The following is a 20,858-nucleotide window of genomic DNA, read 5'->3' as shown; positions in this document are numbered from 1 at the left end:
ATGTGGTTATTAATTAACCAACCTGGTACTACATGCCTCCTTGGCTATCTTTCATCACATATGGTCACCCATCTAACCCTTACCCTAACCTAACCCTAACGCTCCATATAGTCACCCTTACCTTACCGTGAAGTATATGCCCAATGTGTACTCGTGGAATAATTGATAATTATGCAAAATCTCACCTGCTAACATTATATTCTGCACCTCTTTGTAGATCGTGTGTTTGGATTTATCCCCAGAAATGAAAGCCATGTCCTTTCAGTGTAAGAGTGTGCCAGAGAGGTATAGAAATTTTTTGTGTCTTTTCTCATTTCCTAGATAATGCTGAGTCAAAACAATTTTTAATTAATTTTTAACTAATAACCTTCAAGCTGAGATCATATATATATAGTTTTAGCATGTGAAGTTTGGTTGTGATGGCATTGAATAGATTAGAATGTAAGGGCCAATTTAGACTAATATGCAACTTCTGCTTATGACTGTCTTAAAACCCTTTGATCACCAACCATTACCCAAGGTTTTCCAAACATTCACTGAATTTGCAAAGTGATAATAAACAACCCCGTGTGCAGTAAAAATACACAACTTACAGGGTAAAAAAAGGGAACATCCCTTTGGTTTAAAATAGAACTTTAAAATTACTAATTATGGAATAAAATACACTAGTTGGCAAAACTTTAATTTTCTGTAGCACACACAGCTTACAAGTGTTGTACAAAAAATTGTACCCATCTCTTGTCATTGCACGTTGCCTACTCCTACCATAACAAGTGCACACATGTAGCAAATCAACAACAACATTTATTGAATAAATAAATGACTTTATTTAAGTGTCGAAGTATTATTTTAGTGCTGTACTAGCGCTAATTGGGGACACTATAAACCAGTGAAATAAATATGCAAACTGAAAATATCATTTTGTTAAAGATCCCAACTGGCGGGAGGCAAATCAGTTGGCTATTTTACAAAGTGTGGCCTTGGAGCGGAACTTGAACCTGGGGCCTCCAGATTTTAATTACACGTCCGGCGCCTGTAACCTCTAGGCCACGCCGCCTCCCACAACTCAACATTTTGTGTGTCCATTGCTATAAGTTCTTGGTTTTAATTCACACAAAGGAAATTCATAGTGTAGACTTGGCATCAGCATTAGTCACGAACAACTAAAAGTGAAATTCGCAATTTTTTAACAATTTTATCTGGCAGTATATTGCCTTTAGGATATTGTGATTTTAAACTAAATCAGTTTATAGGTTCTTCAGACCAAGCAATACAAGCAACATTTTCTTACAGCTTTTCGGCAACAAATTTTGTGACACGGTATGATTGTTTGTTGCCCGTATAATTTACCACACTCTTTATGCACAACAAATTTTTATTTGCAGAAAGTACAGGAGACATTGTTTTAGTCTACGTTTTACAACACAAAAATGTATTGTGCTATGAGGTGGTAATATGGGCAAAAAACAATATTGCAACTTGCAATGGAACTTTCGTTAAGCAATAAGTTGCACAAAAATGTTGCTTCTGTGTACAGTGTATCAGCCTGTGAAGTGAACAATAATTTACCAGTATGCCTTTCTGAAAGGCCTTTCGAAGAGAATGAGAATGACTCCTGACCAGTATTTTGGAGATATTCTTGATTTTGTGATTTATCTTTGCACTGAGACGATTTGTGACGTCATCAATTTTTGAACAAAAACTTGTCATGAATATCTCTCAAATGAGAAAAAATATACAATTAAAGAAAATGCCATTCTTGTTCCCTTTGAAAGGCCCTGTAATAAATAATAATAATAAGTCTTTAATGATCTTCAAAAGATAAAAATACTTATCTTAAGTTACAAAATAATTTAATAATAACAACAAAAATAGATTGAAATATATAAAATGTATAAATATCCGAAGCCCATCTACCTCATCTATTATTTTTACAAGTGCTCAAAGACATACTGAAATGCGCGCACGACTCTATTAACAAATGATAGTTTGAAGCTTCCTGTGTTTACCTTAAGTATATAAAAGTATCTCTCCTCAAGGAGTACAGCTGTAGTTTGTGTGCTTCACATTAAGTAAAATTCCTTGTAACGGAGAGTTCTTTCAAGAGGCCTTTCTAAAAATCTGAATCAATGTCCTCTTTTTCAAGTTCCCTGATATCTATTTTCTATAAAAAATACTTGCGTTTATAGCAGTGGTCTAAAAAATGTTGAATACTATTCGAAGTGGCTCCGTATACTGCATACTTTAGGCACTTAAATTAATTTTCTGTGGCTTTTTTTTTTTTCAGGACAATATTTCAACTTGTTCAAAGATCAGTAGAAATCTTTGTAAAAACCAAGTCTAAAATGAACCCCAATCACCAGTTTGCCATCTTGGTTTTGGATGACAAAGCATCATGGGTAAGCGAATATGACCGCCGTTAATTGTTGCAGTGTCACCAATTTTCTGTGTGCCTTTGAATAGCGAAAAAAACTTACAGTATCGATGAAAATCACTTTTAAAATAATGGTTCAGTAAATGTTAGCAATTACTTATTACCCTATGAGTATACAAAAGCTGGTATTAAAACAATTTATTGTTCATTTTTTTCTGGGGATGGCTTGGATGGAAACTTTATTACAGCTTGAAAAACTTTGCCAATTTTTTCAAGTTCTTACATGTTGTTTGGAGATCTGAAATGATTACGGTATTGCTCAAAACTGATTTATAGTTTGTTCTTTGTGAGAGAAATAGTTAATATTTTCCTTCCGGTGCTCTCTAAACAATTTCATGTTAGGGGATCCAAAGGTCCTATGTTAAATATTTGACTTGCTTTGATAAAAAATACAGCAACATCTCCATGATGGTTCCCCTTTAATTTAAGTCCTGAATCAAACATCAGTGAGATTTCTGTTCTACATTAAACATCGCAGACAAATTGGAGACTTTCTGTTTCTTTTTCTTTGAGAAAAGGGAGGTCCAAATCCCCTGGTACCCCTCCTTGTATATCTATCTCTGCACTGTTTTTCCACACCACACCTATACCATTGTTATTTTAAATTTTAACGTAATAATTTAATAATAAAATTAATAATAATAATAAAATTCTTCCTCTGTTAGTACAAGCATTTTACAAGTGATGTGGAAGTTATCTGCAGTACTCTGAATCGCCTTAGTCCTGAGGAAAAACTTCTATCACAAGATGAATTTCGTATCCTTTGAGATATTCATCACCCATTTCTCCTAATTTCTTGCTTTTCTAGTTAGCTTAGAACTGCCTTTGCACTTCCTTCTGATACAAAAATATGTTAAGGCCTCGCTGGGGCTGATCTAGACATGGTTTCACTCCCCACCCCCCCCCCCCCCCACTTACAGTGTCAATTCATCAACAAAGACGATATTTGCGCATGTGATATCAGTTAGTGTTAATGCTCAACATTGATTGGGGGGGGGGGGGGGGGAAGGGAGTGGTTAGGTTAATGAGTGACTTGAGGACGGTGCCTATTAATACTGAAGTATTTTTGCGCCGTTTATGACTATGTGGGAAAAGCAGATCTTAGCAAGGGCTATTGGAATCCAAAAAGAAAATTGGGGATAACCAGGCATTTTTGAGAGATAATTAAGCAAAAAGTAATTCTAAAAAGCCATAAAATACAAAGCAATGTATGGCATTTTTTTCCCATATAATTTGAAGCTTTATTATCTCTGAAAAATGCATGGTTACCCACGATTTTCTTTTTGGATACCAAGAGCACTTGCTGAGTTCTGCTTTCTCTGCATAGTTTTAAACAGCGCAAAAAAATATTCTGTATTAGTAAGCACCACTGATAGGAAATCCGAGTATCTCAAGATGCACAAAACGTATGCGCAGTAACAAAAGTAGGCACCGTTCTTAATGCAAAGATATTAATGCTGTCGAGGCAAAGTTTAGTGGAACAAAAATTCACAAAGAGCCAGGTGTCCCTAACTCTATAGGCCAGGATTGCAGTTCCAGTACTCATCTCTCCTGGCAACATGGAAACAAAAGAATGGAACCCAACCCGTCTCCCTTTTGTGGATGCAGTGATTTAAATCACATGCAGACCATAAGTTATCGCTGGCTACTGTATTTGTGACTTAGAGAACAATTAGTGAGTTTCTGCAGCAGGACAGCTGAAGAAGGACGACGGCAAACTGTTCTGTGTGACTGTCATAACAGCTGACTACGCACAGTAATTATTCCTGATTGTAACTTGCCTGAATCTCAGCCTGTAATTTTTGCGTCCTAAATAATTAAACAAATTCGAGTCAAGTCAATTTTCATTGTTACCAGAAAAAGATAAAAAAAAGAAAAGAAATGAAGGAAGAAAAACATTTTGAATACTATGAATACAGTCCTTTATAGCAAAAGTCCGTAGTAGCGGGAATTTATTTTAGTCAAACGTCTGTTATTTATTTTTGCCGGGGATTTAGCTGCTATCGGGGTGTCCGTAACAGTGAGGTGTCCGCAAGGCAAGAGTTGACTGTATTAAGTGAAGTTTGGGACACCCAAAAATCTAATAGAACTAATCGAGTAGGTGCCCCACAGTAAATAGTATGAGAAAAATGAACATGATGACAGACAAGTTCAACTGAAAAGTTGTGTCAAAATACATAAATGTATGTAATAATTTATTATGTAATTACTGTCAGTAGGTGTTTCAAGAGTTGTCAGTAAATATTCAATATATATTTTAATTTAGGGTTTTGGTGTCAGTAAATGTAGGATGTTTATTACACCTTGACTTTGATCTTAGAAATGTGCGACCTTTTTGAGGCAGTGTAAGTGTTAACTTCTTGAATTGTCAAATAATAGACCTTCTGAAGAAATGGCAACCGATTTATTATTCTTTTCAATTTGTGTTAATTATTCCCACGTACCTCATTTTACATGAGCAAGTAAAATAAATGACAAAATTGAGCGACATTTCGGAGTTGTCATGACACCATTTTCAAGTTCAAAATGACGACTTCGAAACGTCGTCCAATAGGCCATTTCCGAGTTGCTTTGAACCTCATTGTAAAAGCGAGGTTTTTGTTATAAAAATTAGTTTTCATTCATATGCAAACAAATGTAATTTTCATATGAAAAACTTTGCACTTAGCCTCGCTATCATAATGAGGGTCACAGCAACTCAATAATAGCCTATTTTGCTTTAATTTTTACTTGCTTATGTATTTAGAAACCTTTATATTTATAAATTTTGCACATACTTGTAAGACTAATTTTTATGAAATTCAACTGCTTAATTTATTGGCTGCAATTTATGAAAAAGATATTAATATTCTTTGATTTGCTACCTTAATTTCTGAATGGAAGCCCCCCCCCCAAAATCAAGTGCGGTAACTTTCTGAAGCAAAGACCCTTCTGAAATAAAGCCTCCAGCATATAAACCTGAATTGTGTCAGCTAACTAGTTTTAAAAGTCTGTTTTGAGCTTTTTTAGTTTAGAGTTGAGCCAAACCAATTTTGAACAGAAATTTCATGGGCTTGGATCCCTCAAGAAGGCCAAACTTTCCCCCAAAACTAAGCTCTGCAGCTCAATAGCTCACATGCAGAACCTAATTGTATTCTGGCAATTTTTACCTTAGTTTTTTTTTTCACTTGTTACAGAAAGGAAAACATAACATTACCAGAAGTTGAAGATATCTTGCTGCCTCCTCCGTTTGTTGTCCGACTTATTTTAGTGTATGGACGCTCACAATGTATGCCTCAAATGTCTCCTGAAGCCAAGCAGGTTTGTTTAATATTTTCTTTCACTCTCTGTACGTACTTCCAAGAACGAAACTTTATTTTAAAATGTATTGAGGAGCAAGAATGAGCAGCTAAATAGCTGTCTGGATTTCATCTACAGGCTCAAAAGTTAGAACCACCTTGCACAGCATAATTGACAGCACCACAGGAAAGTACTGCTCAGCAGCTTTCATTTGAATGGTCATCACACTACGGATTTCATCCACAGGCTTAAGGCTTAAAAGTTAGAACCACTTCAAAATGTACTGCATTCAAAACACCACTACGGGAAAGTACTGCTCAGGAACTTTCATTTCAATGGTCACACTTTCGGATTTCATCCACAGGCTTAAAAGTTAGAATCATCTTGGGCAACACAATAAACAGCACCACAGGAAAGTACTGCTCAGTAGTTTTCATTTGAATGGTCACTCTTTAGGATTTCATCCACAGACTCAAAAGGTAGAATCACCTTGTACGGCATAATAAACAGCACCACAGGAAAGTACTGCTCAATAGCTCTCATTTGAATGGTCACTCTTTAGGATTTCATCCACAGACTCAAAAGGTAGAATCACCTTGTACAGCGTAATAAACAGCACCACAGGAAAGTACTGTTCAGTAGCTTTCATTTGAATGGTAGCCCTTTAGACTTTCATCCACAGACTCAACCTTATTTCGCATTTTTAATAACGTAAACAAACGGAATTGGTTGACCTTTGGGTGCTGAACATAGCCAACTGCCATCACTTCAGGTGCTCACCGGTCATTTCACTACACTGCCGATTAATTTGAAATGGGAATATTCTCTTATGTTTGAGCTCAATTCAGTTCTCACACCAGCCTGTGAACAGACTCCCAAGTGCAGTTTTGGGCGAAAAGAAAACTCTGTGAGCCGGGCGAGCAGAGCCCGGTTTGGAGGTCCCCTCTCGGAGCTCGATTTTTGTCATCGCTCTATACATGTACCCCACTTGGGAGCCTGTTCACAGGCTATTCTCTCACCAACAGTGTGAAACGAAGAAACAGCTAAAACAATTTTCTACCCCAACTCACTCTCAGAACGACAAATAATCACATTTTTATAGCTAATGTTGTGTAGCTCATTATTAGGAAATTAACGCTCCATTTTACAGTGCGACGCGCCTTACCGTGGCCGCCCAACAAACAATTTTTACAAGTTAGCCATAAAATACAAAACGACATGTTTTTTTTAATAATTCGTTGTTGCGTCACTTGCCTGTTGGACTTTCCAAGGAGGCGTGACCGTTTATCAAAATCGCGTATCCTGATTGGCTAACCTGTAAAACAAGTTTGTTGGGTGGCCACGATAAGGCGCGTTGCACTGTAAATTAACGCGATTTTTTACTGTGAGCGTTCATTTCCACGCTATTAATTAAGTTTCATCGATTTTTGCTGTGCCTTTGAGTAGCAGAAACATGTTTGTATCGATGGAAATATTAAAATAATGGTTTAGTATTGTTAACAATTACCATAACAGTATACATAATCTAGTATTTGTTCTCTTTTCCTGCGAATGGCTTGGATGGAAACAGTTTATAACTTGAAAAATTTTGGAATTTTTTTTCAACTTCTTCCTGTGTATTTTCGAAAATTTGAAAAGACATTGATTTATAGTTTGCTCTTCGTTGAAATAATGAGTTAATTTTTTCCTTCCGGTGTCCTACAAACAATTTTATGTTAGAGAAAATTAAAGACTCTATGTTAAATATTTGAGTAGCTTTGGTCAAATACAGCTAAATCTCCGTGAGAGAGCCCCTTTAATTTCCATCATTTTAATCTCAAATTCTGTATCCAACGCAGACATTCTTAACACCTAGAATGGTCACGCTCAGAGGTAGAAATCTCAAAATCTGCCTCATGAGTTTCCGCCGAGATAGAAGGGAGCTTAAGCAGCGACGACGGCAACGGCGATGAAAACGTCACCTGGAAATATCACTTTATTTCATTTGTGCTACTTCGCGATTATTTCAACTCGCTCAACTTTTACAAGAATGGCGAACTAACCAGGAACTAAATTGGTGGGAGTGGCGTACAAGTTAAGAAAGAAAGTGAAAAATTCACCGCCGTGCGTTCACGTTCTCCGCAAAACCTTGAATGTGGTCATTTCACGTTGTCGTTTAGCAGAGGACGACAAAGAAATGTACCAAAATGAAAAACGCACGTGCAGAGCGATTGTGTTTGCTCATTAAACCTATTGTTTTGCGGCGTTGTCGTTGCCGTCGCCGTCGTCGTTGCTTAAGCTCCCTAGATAGTGAGTCGTCAACATAACCATTCTCCACTGAAAACGAGACCTCCTTAAAATTTCCAGACTTCTTGAATCATTCGTATTTCAAAGCCTCCTTGAATTGCTGAGGATCTTTTCGGCTTCACTGAAATAACTTCTCCGGTAAATTTGGCACCTTGTGTTAATTAAACAAGTTCATTTCCTTCAATTTAAAAAAATTACACCCTTTTTCACGTTAATTTCCTTTATAAGCAAGTAAATTTGCCCTCAATTCGCGTTAATTTCAGGCCCCATCCACACTGATGCGTTTTCGTTTGAAAACGTATACTTTTTGATGCGTTTTTGCCTATCATGCACACTAAAACGCTCGAAAATACCGATGAAAACGGAGGCTTTCGAAAACGGTTTCAAAAGTGGAGACGTTTGAAAACGCATCGTTTTGAAAACGATCCGTTTCTATAGTGTGGACAGGCGGAAAGGGAGACAAATACAAAAACGCTAAGTGTGGATGAAAATATATTGCTTCGTTTTCGCCGCGATGAAAACGGATACTTTTGAAAACGCGTTAGTGTGGATGGGGCCTCTTAATGAACACAAGCATTATGTAAGTAATGTTTAAAACACGAGCAGCAATGTTTTATTGGGATTTAAAACCACGAGGTGCAGCCGAGTGATTTTAGACCCGATAAAACACATGCTGTGAGCTTTTTGAACGGCTTCAAAAACATTCCTGGTAAAGCGTGTGTCAATAGAGTTTATAACAATGATGCTTTTGTGAACGTTGGAAATCAGCATGCGAGAAAAACAATAAACACTGCATACTAATAAGGAGGAGGTTTTATCGGGTTTTCAACCACTGCACGTGATGTTTTATCGACCATTTGTTAGGTCAATGGGCTTATGAATTATTAATGTTTTTTTGAATTTCCTATAATAAGGTAATTTGATTACTGTTGTTTGCAGATACTCTCTTCACTGCTAGAGTCTCCATATTTCTTCCTCGATGTCTTGTATGCCCATGAGCTTCCATCTGAGCTGAATCTTTGTAAAGTGAGTAAAATAGATTTTAGAGGCAATTTCTGGGGAGGAATGACTTTGTACACAGCATAGGGTCCGAGTACTAACATTTCCAAATTCCACTGTTTTGATAAAGCGCAAGGGGAGATTACAGCCCCCTAATATCAAAGAACAAATTCTCTTATCTTGTGCCTTTACTTTTCTTCTAAAAGTACTGGGGAGAAGTTATTAAAATATCAAGAAAATTCACCTTGGGTGATCAGATCCTTAATTCTCATGACCTCAGGGCTTGAGTAAGCATTGAAATTACAAGGAGAAATTTGAAGCTGATCAGGGCTTATACTTGGTTAAAAGCAGCTACTACGGCGACGGCAATGAGAATGTCAAAAACAATGGAATTTAATGCGAAAAACTCAGCGGCCCTGCACGTGCGCTTTAAATTTTGGTTCATTTCTTCACTGTGAAATAATCAAATTCAAGGTTTTGTGGAGAACGTTTGCACACGACGGTGAATTTTTATTCTCTGTCTTAACTTGAACGCCCTTTCTAACAATTCTATTCCTGGATAGTTCAGCCACATTGTACAAGTTGAACGAGTTAGAATAATTGCGAAGTAGTTCAGGAAATGTGAAGTTATATTTTCAGTGACGTTTTTGTTGGCGTTGTTCTCTGCTACCAGAGCGTTTCTTTCCAGGGAAGATTTTTTTTATCACGTGGAATTTTTTTTTTTTGTTTATAAGTTTTATAAATACAGTAGAACCCCGGTAACTCGAACTCCCCCGCTATCTCGAACTGAGTCTCAATTCCCTTGGATTTGACCCAACTTTTCAGTCACTTTTACTCGGTTAACTCGAACTCGGATAACTCGAAAACCCCGCTAACTCGAACTAAATTTCGTTTCCCTTGATCAAAATTTACCCCGATAACTCGAATTTCTGGTCCTTATAACTCGCCACGGATGCCCATAGAGATATGTGTGATCGAATTCTAACATTAGAACAAAGACTGGACGACGCAAAAGGGAAGATAAATTGAGTGCATTAAATAAACTAAGTTACAGTCACGGTATTGCATTGTCGTAAGAATGCATAATCGTTACAGTTGTTACAAAATGTATTAGTTTCTCGTGAAATAAGTTTAATTTGCACTGTATTGTATACTGAAGTGCTGAAAATCAATAAACTATCAATTATTAACCTGGAAAATTGAATATTTTAATCGACTCCGATAACTCGAAACCCCGCTAACTCGAACAGTTTTTCTTTTTCCTTCAGAGTTCGAGTTAGCGGGGTTCTACTGTAGTATTGATCGATTATTACGTATACTTTGCAATGTGAAGTAGAAAGGTGCCTTTTAACACATTGTATAGTAGTATTGATCGATTGTATGTATATTTTATAATGTAAAGTAGTTAGGCGTCCCCAATTAGCGTTCATTCTAGTACGCTAGAAGTTACGACGCATTAACGTGCCTAATGTGTCGTAGCTTCTAGCGTACTAGAATGAACGCTAATTGGGGACACCTAATACAGAGGTATTTTTGTGCAGTTTATGACTATGCGGGAAAAGCAGATCTTAGCAAGGGCTAAGCAATGTATGGCATTTTTTCCCAAATTGAAGCTTTATTATCTCTGAAAAATGCATGTATAGTTACCTCCAATTTTCTTTTTGGATACCAAGAGCACTTACTAAGTTCTGCTTTCTTCGCATAGTTTCAAACCACCCAAAAATATCCCTGTATTAGTTGCCACCACCCATAGGAAACCCGAGTATCTCGAGATGCGCAGAACGTATGCGAAGTAACAAGTAGGCACCGTCCTTAATAAAGTTTTCATATGATTTTATTTTCATTTCTCTGGTATTCATGAAGCGGATTTGGCTTGTTTAGCGTCCCCCAACGAAGCAGACAAGCCAACTACGCGAAATACTGGAGACGCAAACGACTTCGTATATGCTAAAAGACTTGTCAGAAAGTAACTCTCTGCTAGCAGGGTATTGGCGTTGCCGTTGTGGTTGGTTAAATTCCTTATTACTACATTTCAAAGGTTTACCTGTGTTGTTAACACTGGCATAAAAGTTGCCAGAAAGTAACCGCATCGGTGAGGATTTGTCAAACTCTATCTTTTACGCTATTTACGGTTACACTTCTCAGTACTAAATCATGTTTTTCCACACGCATCTGTTTTCAAACGTAAGTTTTTTCTGTTTTAAAAAAATTTCTCTTGACACGTAGCGTTTTTGAATCGTTTTTGCCCGTACGCACGTATCCGTTCTCTTTTGAAAACGCAAAACATTTTTTAAGGTTTTTGCCTGCCTTCCAATCGTATCCGATGAAAACGATCATCGAAAAAACAATGGCCCTTGAATTCAACCTCGTAACGTTTTCGTTTTTGCAAAGTTCTGTTTTCACCAGACACATTGTGCGTATAGACGGAGGGCCAATTGATCAGTTCGCAAATAAAGAGTTGCATTTTAAAGTTAAAACGGATATGTGCGGCGAAAACTAGATACAGTCGAACCTCCCCTTGCGACCACCTCTCTTGAGCGACCAGTTTTCCAAAATACCAAAATTTTCCTAGTCAAGTCACTATAGTTAAAACCTCTCGTAAGCGACTACCTCTCATAGGCGACCGTAACCACTTTTAGGGATGAGAGCTTGCAATTTTATTTTGTCTTTAATCTCCCGTAAGCGACCACTTGTCACATATTACATTCTCATATTTATCCCCTATCGAAAGTTGGACAATTTGCCAGTTTGTAGTAACACGAATGTCAGAATCGGAGGTACCAGGTCGGGTGTCCCAAAATATACTTGTCCCATTTGCCTTATTAGATATTTTATCATTGGCAAACCATCAACTTGGATACTGAAATTCTTTGGGAATATAATTTTGGAAAGTTTAAAAACGTTTTTGTGGCTTCTAAATCTCTGGAATCACCTTATGCAAATGAGTTCAAAATTTAGACCCCTTGTTGTCTGACCTCTCGTAAACGACCACCTAGGCTTGACATTTTGGGTGGTCGCTTACGGGAGGTTTGACTTTAGCAACCTCTTATATGAGTAACATTTTTTTTTTTAACTTTGAAAGTCACCTATTTCTGTTACGTCCTTGCCAACTTGTTTTGATCAACGCGAATTAAGTAACCAAAACGTGACATCCCCTATCTGATTTAAGGACGCATAATTTTCTTGATTTGTAGGAAATCTATGATAACTTCTGTGATATGGACGAAGAGGAAGAAGGAGGTGTTGGAGGTGTCACGCAGCACAACTCGTCTGTTTGATCACATGGCTGCGTTACTTGCTCATCCGTTACATAGACCCAGACAGCGTGACACGTTCTACAAACTAACACCAAGAGGAGATGAAGAGTCGATCTTGTAGCATCTGTGCAATACAGTCTCTTGCTCAGTCGTTAAGTAGGTTGTCACGCAATATTTTTCTCAAGTTGTCATAAAATGCTCTTATCCAATGACACACGCAGAGGACGCAAACAGCGACACGAAGGAGTGTAGCTCTGAGAGGTCCAACGAGTGTGTCTTTTCTCAAAACATTAACACCATGGGATGAAGAATCTATTTTGTAGGAACAGTACATTAAATTTCCTTCACATTTGTTATTATGTCTGTTGTCACGCTTCTTCTTCATCCTGTTATCACACAACGCTCGTCCCCACCGACCTGGACAGACGCATTGCGTGACTATCCAAGGAGCGTGGCACGTCCTTAAATTTAATACCATGAGTTACAAAATCTGTCTTGTAGCAGGTTCTTTGCGGTTATTTTTTGTTTTATTAATGATTTTCCACCATAATATAACTAATATAAGTATGATATAATTTAGGTAACTTAGCTTAATTGGGGAGGCGTAATCATGCATAAGCTATAATAATAATAATAATAATAATAATAATAATAATAATAATAATAATAATAATAATAATAATAAAAACAATAATACAGTCAACTCTCTCATAGTGACCACTTCTTGCAAGCGACCACCTCCCATAAGTGACCACTTCGTAAACAACCGTTTTGTTTCTCAGTTAAATACTGTTTCAAGAGCTCTCTCATAAGCGACCACCACTCAAATTTCTTAAGGGACCGCGACCACTTTTTAGGCCAGAAATTACACGTATTTTTCCCAGTAAGCGACCACCCAACATAATCACGTATGATCGTTAGTAAATCATCACTCAGAAGTGACAAAAGTTCAATTTTAATGACGCTACCCCGGACTGCTGACAGATAATACCAGTTTACAGACAGAGAAGATGGCTATAATTATGTCTGTAGGTAAACGGGAATTGTTAAGTGATCTGTTCCAAAATGTTATACAAAGTTTCATCAGAAGAATGAGTAGATGTAAAAAATCAAATAAACTAGTTTCTATTTGCCTAATTTTAGCTGCTAAGGTAATATTTTTATGTAATTAATTAATTAATTAACCTAGTATTAGGCTAATTTTGTTGATCTTTCCCGTAAGCGACCACCTCCCATAAGCAACGACTTTGTCGTGCCCCAAGGGTGGTCGCTTACGAGAGAGTTGACCGTAACAATAATATTATCGAGAGGGTCCAACTCACCAAGGCGGTTTTCAGTGGAACCCTCAGAAAGCCCTTAGGAATAAATTAAAGCTTTTTTTGGTCTACCCTGCCACTTTATTATTATTATTATTATTATTATTATTATTATTATTATTATTATTATTATTATTATTATTATTATTATTATTATTATTATTATTATTATTAACCTTGTGTATATATATATTTTCTTTCTTCATTGTAACTTAATTTGTATTACCCTAGTGTCTGTTATTGTCATTTTTGTTTTCTTTATGTGGCAAATGAAATAAAATTGAAAAAATATTGAGTGCCTGATAATCTGATCTAGTTGGGGTGATATTCAGATAATTTCTGTTTGAGTAGTGTCATGTAGTCTTAGGAGAGAGTCATAATGCTCATTCAGTTGAGTGAAAAGTATAGCCACACAGAATAAGAAAGAAAATAATGAATCAAAGATGAGTTTTCTTTAGATAGAAAAATGTTTTCAGCATTAAAAATCATATTAAACAATAAGTGTGCAATTTTTGGCCTTGTAATAAGATTACTTTAATATGGACATGCGTTTCAGGTTAATATATATATATTTAGGCTAGCCTAAACGCAGAGCTCCACAATTCATTCATTCATTTATTTGCCATTAACCAGAAATACAACAACAGTATACAGAAATACATTAAAGATAACATACAATATTCCTACTAAATTATTTACAAGATCAAATGTGGTAAAGACAAGGAAGCCTATATAGAAGCCGGGGGCTTATAAACTATAGGCTTTCTGGAACTATAGGATAAACGGTACAAGTTAAGGGTACTGAATGAAAATTCCAATTAATTGTATCATTGCATTGCATTGTATCATTGTTATGCACAGGTGAGCATTTCTGTATGAAGCCCATGCACTACAATATGAAACCAGCAATAGCAATTTGCTTGGAATATATTAATGAAGAGATTATTAGTTTTCAATAAAAATTATTATTATTATTATTATTATTTTTTTTTTTTTTTTTTAAATGACATTTTTTTTTCTAATTACATATAAGTCGATCTGGTTTTCGGTATGCCAAACACCTTTCCGTTCACGGGAATGGTTTTTTAAATAAGCAGACACTGTAGCAAGGGTCCCGAGGGTGTCTGCTCAACCAGGTTTGACTGTATTTTTAACTTGAGTAAAACGTTTATGCCAAGTCATTTGCTTGCTTCACGGCTATCAGTCGACAAACAACTGATTCTTCTCTGCTACTGCGAAAATCAAAAGGGGGTTTACCGTTTCGGCTAGAGTATGGGTAGTACCTTTGCAAACGCTCTTCAGTAACAACGCTAGGATCAAACACACCATGTGTAGTTGACCAAAGCCATTTGAGAAGGATTTCGAGACTTTCAAACACCATCTCTGGGCTTATCGCTTCGTAGCTATTGATGATTTTGAAACCCGCGCGTGAACAGTACTGCTCGATCATTGTCTTCTCCTCGCACTGGTACATGGTCTCACTGATGTATTCTGCATGCTCAGGATTCAGTACTTTGAAAGCGGTTAATACGAACGGTACAAGATGATCCACGTACTGAATGGCTATCTTCCCTCCAATTTTAAGGCTTCCCATCATATTTTTAAAGACTTGCTGTTTGTCTGCGATCCAGTCAATGACATGATTACTGAAAATGAGATCGTACGACCCACAGCCCATCCCTGGGAAATCAAACGCGTTCGCATCCACAAATGACAGATTCTTGATTTTACTGTAGGATTGTCGGGCCACTTTAATTCGCTCCTTATCAGAATCAACACCGATAACCTTTCCCTCGGGCCCTACCAGGCCTGCTAGGAAAGCAGACAGCTCTCCTGTACCGCAGCCTAAATCCAAGATGGCGTCCCCTGGTTGAGGGCTCACCTCTGTTTGGATGAATCTTTTTCCGCTTTCCCCTTGCAAGGAAAGTGCACTTTTCTGGTATTCCTCTGCAGCATTTTTTGTATCGGTTTCATTTGCTATATGTCCTGCCATCTTGATCTACAGGGTCTGTATAAATTAAGGCGTTCATATGCCCTGTGAGCAAGCTCTGGGGGATCGGGAAAGACGAACTGAAACCGGAAGTTGCATGAGAGTGAGGCCTAAGGGCCGTCGAACGCGCGAATCTCAAATCAACAAACATGGACGAAAGAGCTTTACAAGAGATAGATTCAAACCTTACACCAGACGACATCCCATGCTCATCTGTTGGAAATGTGGATAATATCAGCAAATGGACGAAACCACAGCTAAAATTCTGGCTCAAATGTAGAAAGCTAAACCAGCCAGGATTAAAGAAAGACCGCGTCGAAAAGTAAGCTTTGTACCGGTGGCCCATATGGGACATCAATGTAACTTTTTTCAATTCAAATCTACACTACAAAAATCCGAGTTGTATAATTTTCAAATTGCACAACTCAGATTTTTACCGCAGAAATCCGAGTTCTATAATTTCAAATTGTACAACTCGGATTTTCATCACAACAAGACGCATATGTGCGTGAACTTGGGCTTCTTTCCTGGCATATTCAGCTGTAAACGCCAGAAAGTTGACATGATAAAATCTCAGTTGTCATTTGTCGATTGTTTTACAGCATAGTACAAGGAAGCATATTGTAAGCAATGTATATTCCTGGTCTAAATTGTACCCTCTGTCCGTTTTTTACGCCCGGTCTGTAGCCTGCGTTTTACACTGACCGATTAAGTAATAAATTTTAGAATCTAATAAAGGTTCTGAGAGTAAAATCCGAGCTTTCAACCTACAGTCGACTCCCGATAACTCGAATCCTCGCTAACTCGAACTTCGCGCTAACTCGAACCAATTTTCCTTTCCCTTCAAGTCATTTTCTATATAGTTTTACCCTCAATAACTCGAACTTTTTTCAATTTCCCTTGAAGGTTCGAGTTATCGGGAGTCGACTGTATGTGTGCATCTATCTGGCCAACAGGATTTAGCAAAGTGGGCACGGATATCTTGTGTTGGTTTCATCCCCCCTCGCAAAAGTTTTCGTTTTTTGAAATAAGGGAATTCTGATTGGTGTCTCGTGGAAATTTCTGTATGTCAGTATCTTTAACCAGGCTTTAACCCATTAATCGATGAAATTTGTCCTCGCGTCACGTGAGCGAAATTTGATCCGTCTCTAGTGCATGCGTTTGTTTACGCAAGATTACGCAGTTGTCACGTTTTGGCAATTAAAATAGAGAGAAAAACAGACAGAATGCTTTCCTAAAGGAAAAATTTATTCAGAAAAGTCTTTGTTTACGCCTAAGAAAGAGACGCTTATAATTCTAAAAGCGAGACGAGAGACGCGAAAGCGATTTGAAGGAACTATCAGTCCATTTCGAAGCGAATTTATCAGAACCCGAGCGTGGCACGTTTTTCAAATTTTCGCTAAAACTGTTCAGAATATAATGAATCGGTAAATTCGAATAGTATTTCAGTACAAATTCACGATCAAACCTGTAATTTTTCAGCCGTTGAATTCCCAGAACGTACTAAAAAATTTTGTAGAAAGTCCGTGGCCTAGATTTGAGATGTTCGCGCTCCGCTAACTCGTCGCCTGGATAAAACAACAATTTGTACTCGAAGCACAGTTTCTTCGCCGTTATTTCTCAGATTTCCGCTATGGCGGGGGGGGGGGGGGGGGTGGCTACGCAGATACCACGTAGCTGCGTAGCCACGTAGCCACGTAGAAGTACATGACTGTACGACTATGCCTAGTTCTTTGTGGGTAGCCGAGTAGCCACGTAGCCCCTATTTTGTATCTGCGTAGCCACGTATCCACTCGTTCCAGGGTCACTTTTGGAGTGGCGGGGTATTCCCTAGTTAGTATTCCTAAGCAGTTCTTCTTTCGATGTACCATTTCGAAAAGTTGTGTTTTCCTTCGGAAAACGCGAAAATCGTCGACTAAAAAATGGCCGACCCATGCAAACCCATGCAGCGACAAGATTACCTGCGCATGCGTTTTTAGGCCCAGACGGCGATTTGTGACTGAATGAGGAAAACAAAAACAAAAAAAAAAAGAAAAAAAAAAAGAAGGGCAATTTTCAACTTGGTCTCCCTTTGGGAAGCCCTAGTAAAAATCCGAGTTGTAAACCTCGTGCGATTTACAACTCAGTCGAGTTGTAAATCTCGTGGAATTTACAACTTAGATTTTTGTAGTGAAAATTCCGAGTTGTAAAAAACCTCGTAGTATTTACAACTCGAAGTCGTAAAATTTGAAATTATACCACTCGGATTTTTGTAGTGAAAATCCGGGTTGTAAATTGCACGAGTTTTACAACTCGAATTTTTGTTCTAAAAATCGGAGTTGTAGATTTAATAATAATAATAATAATAATAATAATAATAATAATAATAATAATAATAATAATAATAATAATAATAATTATAATAATAATAATTATAATAATAATAATAATCTTTATTGAGATGACTTTCTCATATAAAATATGGTTTTAAAAAAGGATCTTAAAAAAAATACAAAATACACACAATTCGCAAAGACATTAAAAATCTAAAATTTGACTTGAAAAAATTTATATCGATGTCCTATATGGGCCACCGTAGTACAGTAATTTTACTCAGTTTCGCAAGCGGGCGCCGTACGTTGCAATATATTATGTTTCCAAAGTTTTTTTGTTTGTTGTTGTTGTTCTTTCAGAGTAAAAGCCTTTACCTCGATCCCTCACTATAGGGATAGAGTTTACGACCCTGACCCAGAGAGAAGTGACAGGAAAGCAAAGCTTGAAAAGCTCAAGCGATCTTATGCAGCAGTTGAAAGCGCGGTCAAAAATTTCCGGATTTGCTTGCGAATTCGCCGGATGCGTGTGGAAGATAGCCGTATCCGGAAAGAAAAAGTTGGGGATTCAAAAATATCCGGATACGTGTAGACGTGGTCTAACTTACCGGGCCCGTTAAGTAATTTGGTAACAAATGTTTCTCAACAGAAGTCAATTTTTGTTAGCTTTGAATACTAAATTTTATAATCTTATAATTCTATGAAAACTTTAGCGAAGTACCATGTCTGTAATCATTGTGTAATCGGCGAAAAAATATTTGAAAATATACTTATCGGGCCCGGAAGTTATCGGGTCTTTCGATAAACGGGCCCCAGCCCCGATAACTCACCTTTCGATAACTTTCCGTCGGACTGAACAGTGATCTACACTGTCTACGGTAAGAACAACTATCTATACTGTTCTGTCTACAGTAGGAACAGCTATCTACACTACAGTAGGAACAGCTATCTACACTGTCTACAGTAGGAACAACCGACACGGTCTACAGTGGGAACAGCTATCTACACTGTCTACAGTAGGAACTACTATTTACACCACCTACAGTAGGAACAGCTATCCACACCTTATAACTGTTGGGCATGATGTCCCGCTTGGTTGCTGGAATCCTTCTCCTTTTTCAGGCACTGAAAAAGCTAGGTAACTTTCCACTGCTCAGACCTGGTCGTTCTTAAGTTTACGAAATAAGTCGTACAATGAATAAAGCTTTTCACGAAACTTGTTTGTTATCACTAACTACACAAATCACGAACTTCCTTTAATAACTACAATACGAACCTAAATTATGATCACCTGGGTGAGTGTAGTCTTTATAGAAGGAATGTGAGGTAACATCGACTCACGTTTCGACAACTTGAGCGGAAGTCATCTTCAGAGTCAAACCTCTGAGGATGACTTCCGCTCAAGTTGTTGAAAAGTCAGTCAATGTCACCTCAAACAGTCCTTCTATAAGTACTACACTCACCCAGGTGATCATGATTTACGGCTTATGACATGACCCCTAAGTTACATAGGTACGTACATACATACGTTAATTGAAGCTCCCTTTACAGGGCTTTTCAGCCACAATATATTAAAATTACAAGATAAGGCAAAAGAATAAGATGTAATAACTAATGAAATTAACTACTAAGGGAAATAAAGATAAATCAATTTTATGTTAACAGCATATTTACAAGTCTCTTCTTAAAAGTACCAGAGTTCTCTACTTCTTTGAGGTCTTTGGGAAGTCTGTTCCAGCAGGTAGCCCCTCTATAGGCAAAAGATCGCTGCCCAGTTTTTAATCTGCATCTCGGCAGATTTAAGTCTTTGTTATATCGCCTATTTCTGTCATGAAGTTCTGATCTACGTGAAAATTTGTTAACAAGATAACCAGGGGCTCTTCCCGGCATTCATGCACTTATGGACCACAATAGAATCGTGCAAGAATAATTTATCAGAAAAAGAAAGCCATTTAAGAACCACTGTCTGTAAATATCGAGAATCCGGCGTCAGTCGTGAAATTTTCAATTTCTTTATATTTTGCCCAAATAACCTCTATAGTGAGTTATTTTCAAAAATACTATTCAAAGGACCTGAAGCGCTTTAGTTTTTTCGAAATCTAAGAAAGTTCGAAAAACGCCATTTTGGCCTTCCGGCGGCGTCAAAACTACAATAAAATTATGCATTTTCTTTTCGCTCGTCCAGATCAACACAATAATATCTATCGATGAACTTCGGTTAACTCATAACAGATCTCTTGATCTCCCTGAAACACTAAATTATTTTGAGAAAGCTGTTGAAAACTGCTTGTTTTTGGCTGTTACAATTACCCTAGTTCCAGCGCTTTAGCGGATAAGGTAATTTTAGCTAACTTTAACAGCAACGAAAGCCCACTGGTACATGTAATTTGAAGTTGAAACTAGTATGGTCTTAAAGCCCATTCTTTATAGTTTGTTGTATTAAAATTTCTAAGGCGGCCCGAAAAAAGTGCCCCGTCGAGAGACGGAAACGTCAAGTGTACTTTCTGGGATTCCGACCTTTCACGAAGCGAACATGAAGCATCCCTATTCCGAACAGAACCGCACATTGTAAAATCTACCAATGGAAACCTGTTTCGAAATCCTGGATGCATCAAAACAGTCTTGTACTCAAAGCTACAATCCCTTTTGATTGAAAATATTATTATGTTAACACTTGTGGAAAACAGGAGACGTGTAGTTCAAGCCGTTAAATATGTAATTCAACGCCGCGCTGGACAGATATCTACAGTAGCACGCACGTGTACGCGACGCAAGATTGCTATTTCGTTCCGCTATTATTTTACCGTTAAAACTAACAAGAAGATCCTCAATATGCATGTTGTCGTCTTCCTTCGTTCATTCTTATCTCGAGATTTTTAAGCTCTGAAGAGAACACGCCACACGCCAACAAAACAAAACAAAACAAACAGGATTTTAGTAGGGCGATCAAATTCCAAGACAAATAAAAATAGCTACAAATGCAGGCCC

The 20,858-nt window shown here is 37.5% G+C and overlaps 1 protein-coding gene and 2 pseudogenes across 3 annotated transcripts in view; 1 reads left to right on the top strand and 2 right to left on the bottom strand.

The window, feature by feature from the left end:
- LOC146475657 (BRISC and BRCA1-A complex member 1-like) overlaps positions 1 to 14,572 on the top strand; it is a 29,475-nt pseudogene extending 14,903 nt beyond the window's left edge. Inside the window, exons 3-9 of the transcript XR_014865886.1 lie at positions 218 to 285; positions 2,288 to 2,399; positions 3,100 to 3,190; positions 4,755 to 4,779; positions 5,611 to 5,734; positions 8,939 to 9,025; positions 12,193 to 14,572. The product of XR_014865886.1 is annotated as a BRISC and BRCA1-A complex member 1-like (transcript). The remainder of the gene's footprint in view (positions 1 to 217; positions 286 to 2,287; positions 2,400 to 3,099; positions 3,191 to 4,754; positions 4,780 to 5,610; positions 5,735 to 8,938; positions 9,026 to 12,192) is intronic.
- The window catches only part of LOC146475649 (ras-like protein 1), a 491,817-nt pseudogene that overhangs the window by 28,715 nt on the left and 442,244 nt on the right, over positions 1 to 20,858 (bottom strand). The window lies entirely within an intron of this gene.
- LOC146475652 (uncharacterized) overlaps positions 1 to 20,858 on the bottom strand; it is a 417,346-nt gene that overhangs the window by 42,155 nt on the left and 354,333 nt on the right. The gene's annotated exons all lie outside the window — the stretch shown is intronic.

Source organism: Pavona decussata, unplaced genomic scaffold (assembly GCF_977016875.1).
Source record: "Pavona decussata unplaced genomic scaffold, jaPavDecu1.1 SCAFFOLD_84, whole genome shotgun sequence".
NCBI lineage: Eukaryota > Metazoa > Cnidaria > Anthozoa > Scleractinia > Agariciidae > Pavona > Pavona decussata.
Note: the sequence above shows the minus strand (reverse complement) of the source record. Positions and strands in the feature narration are given on the sequence as shown.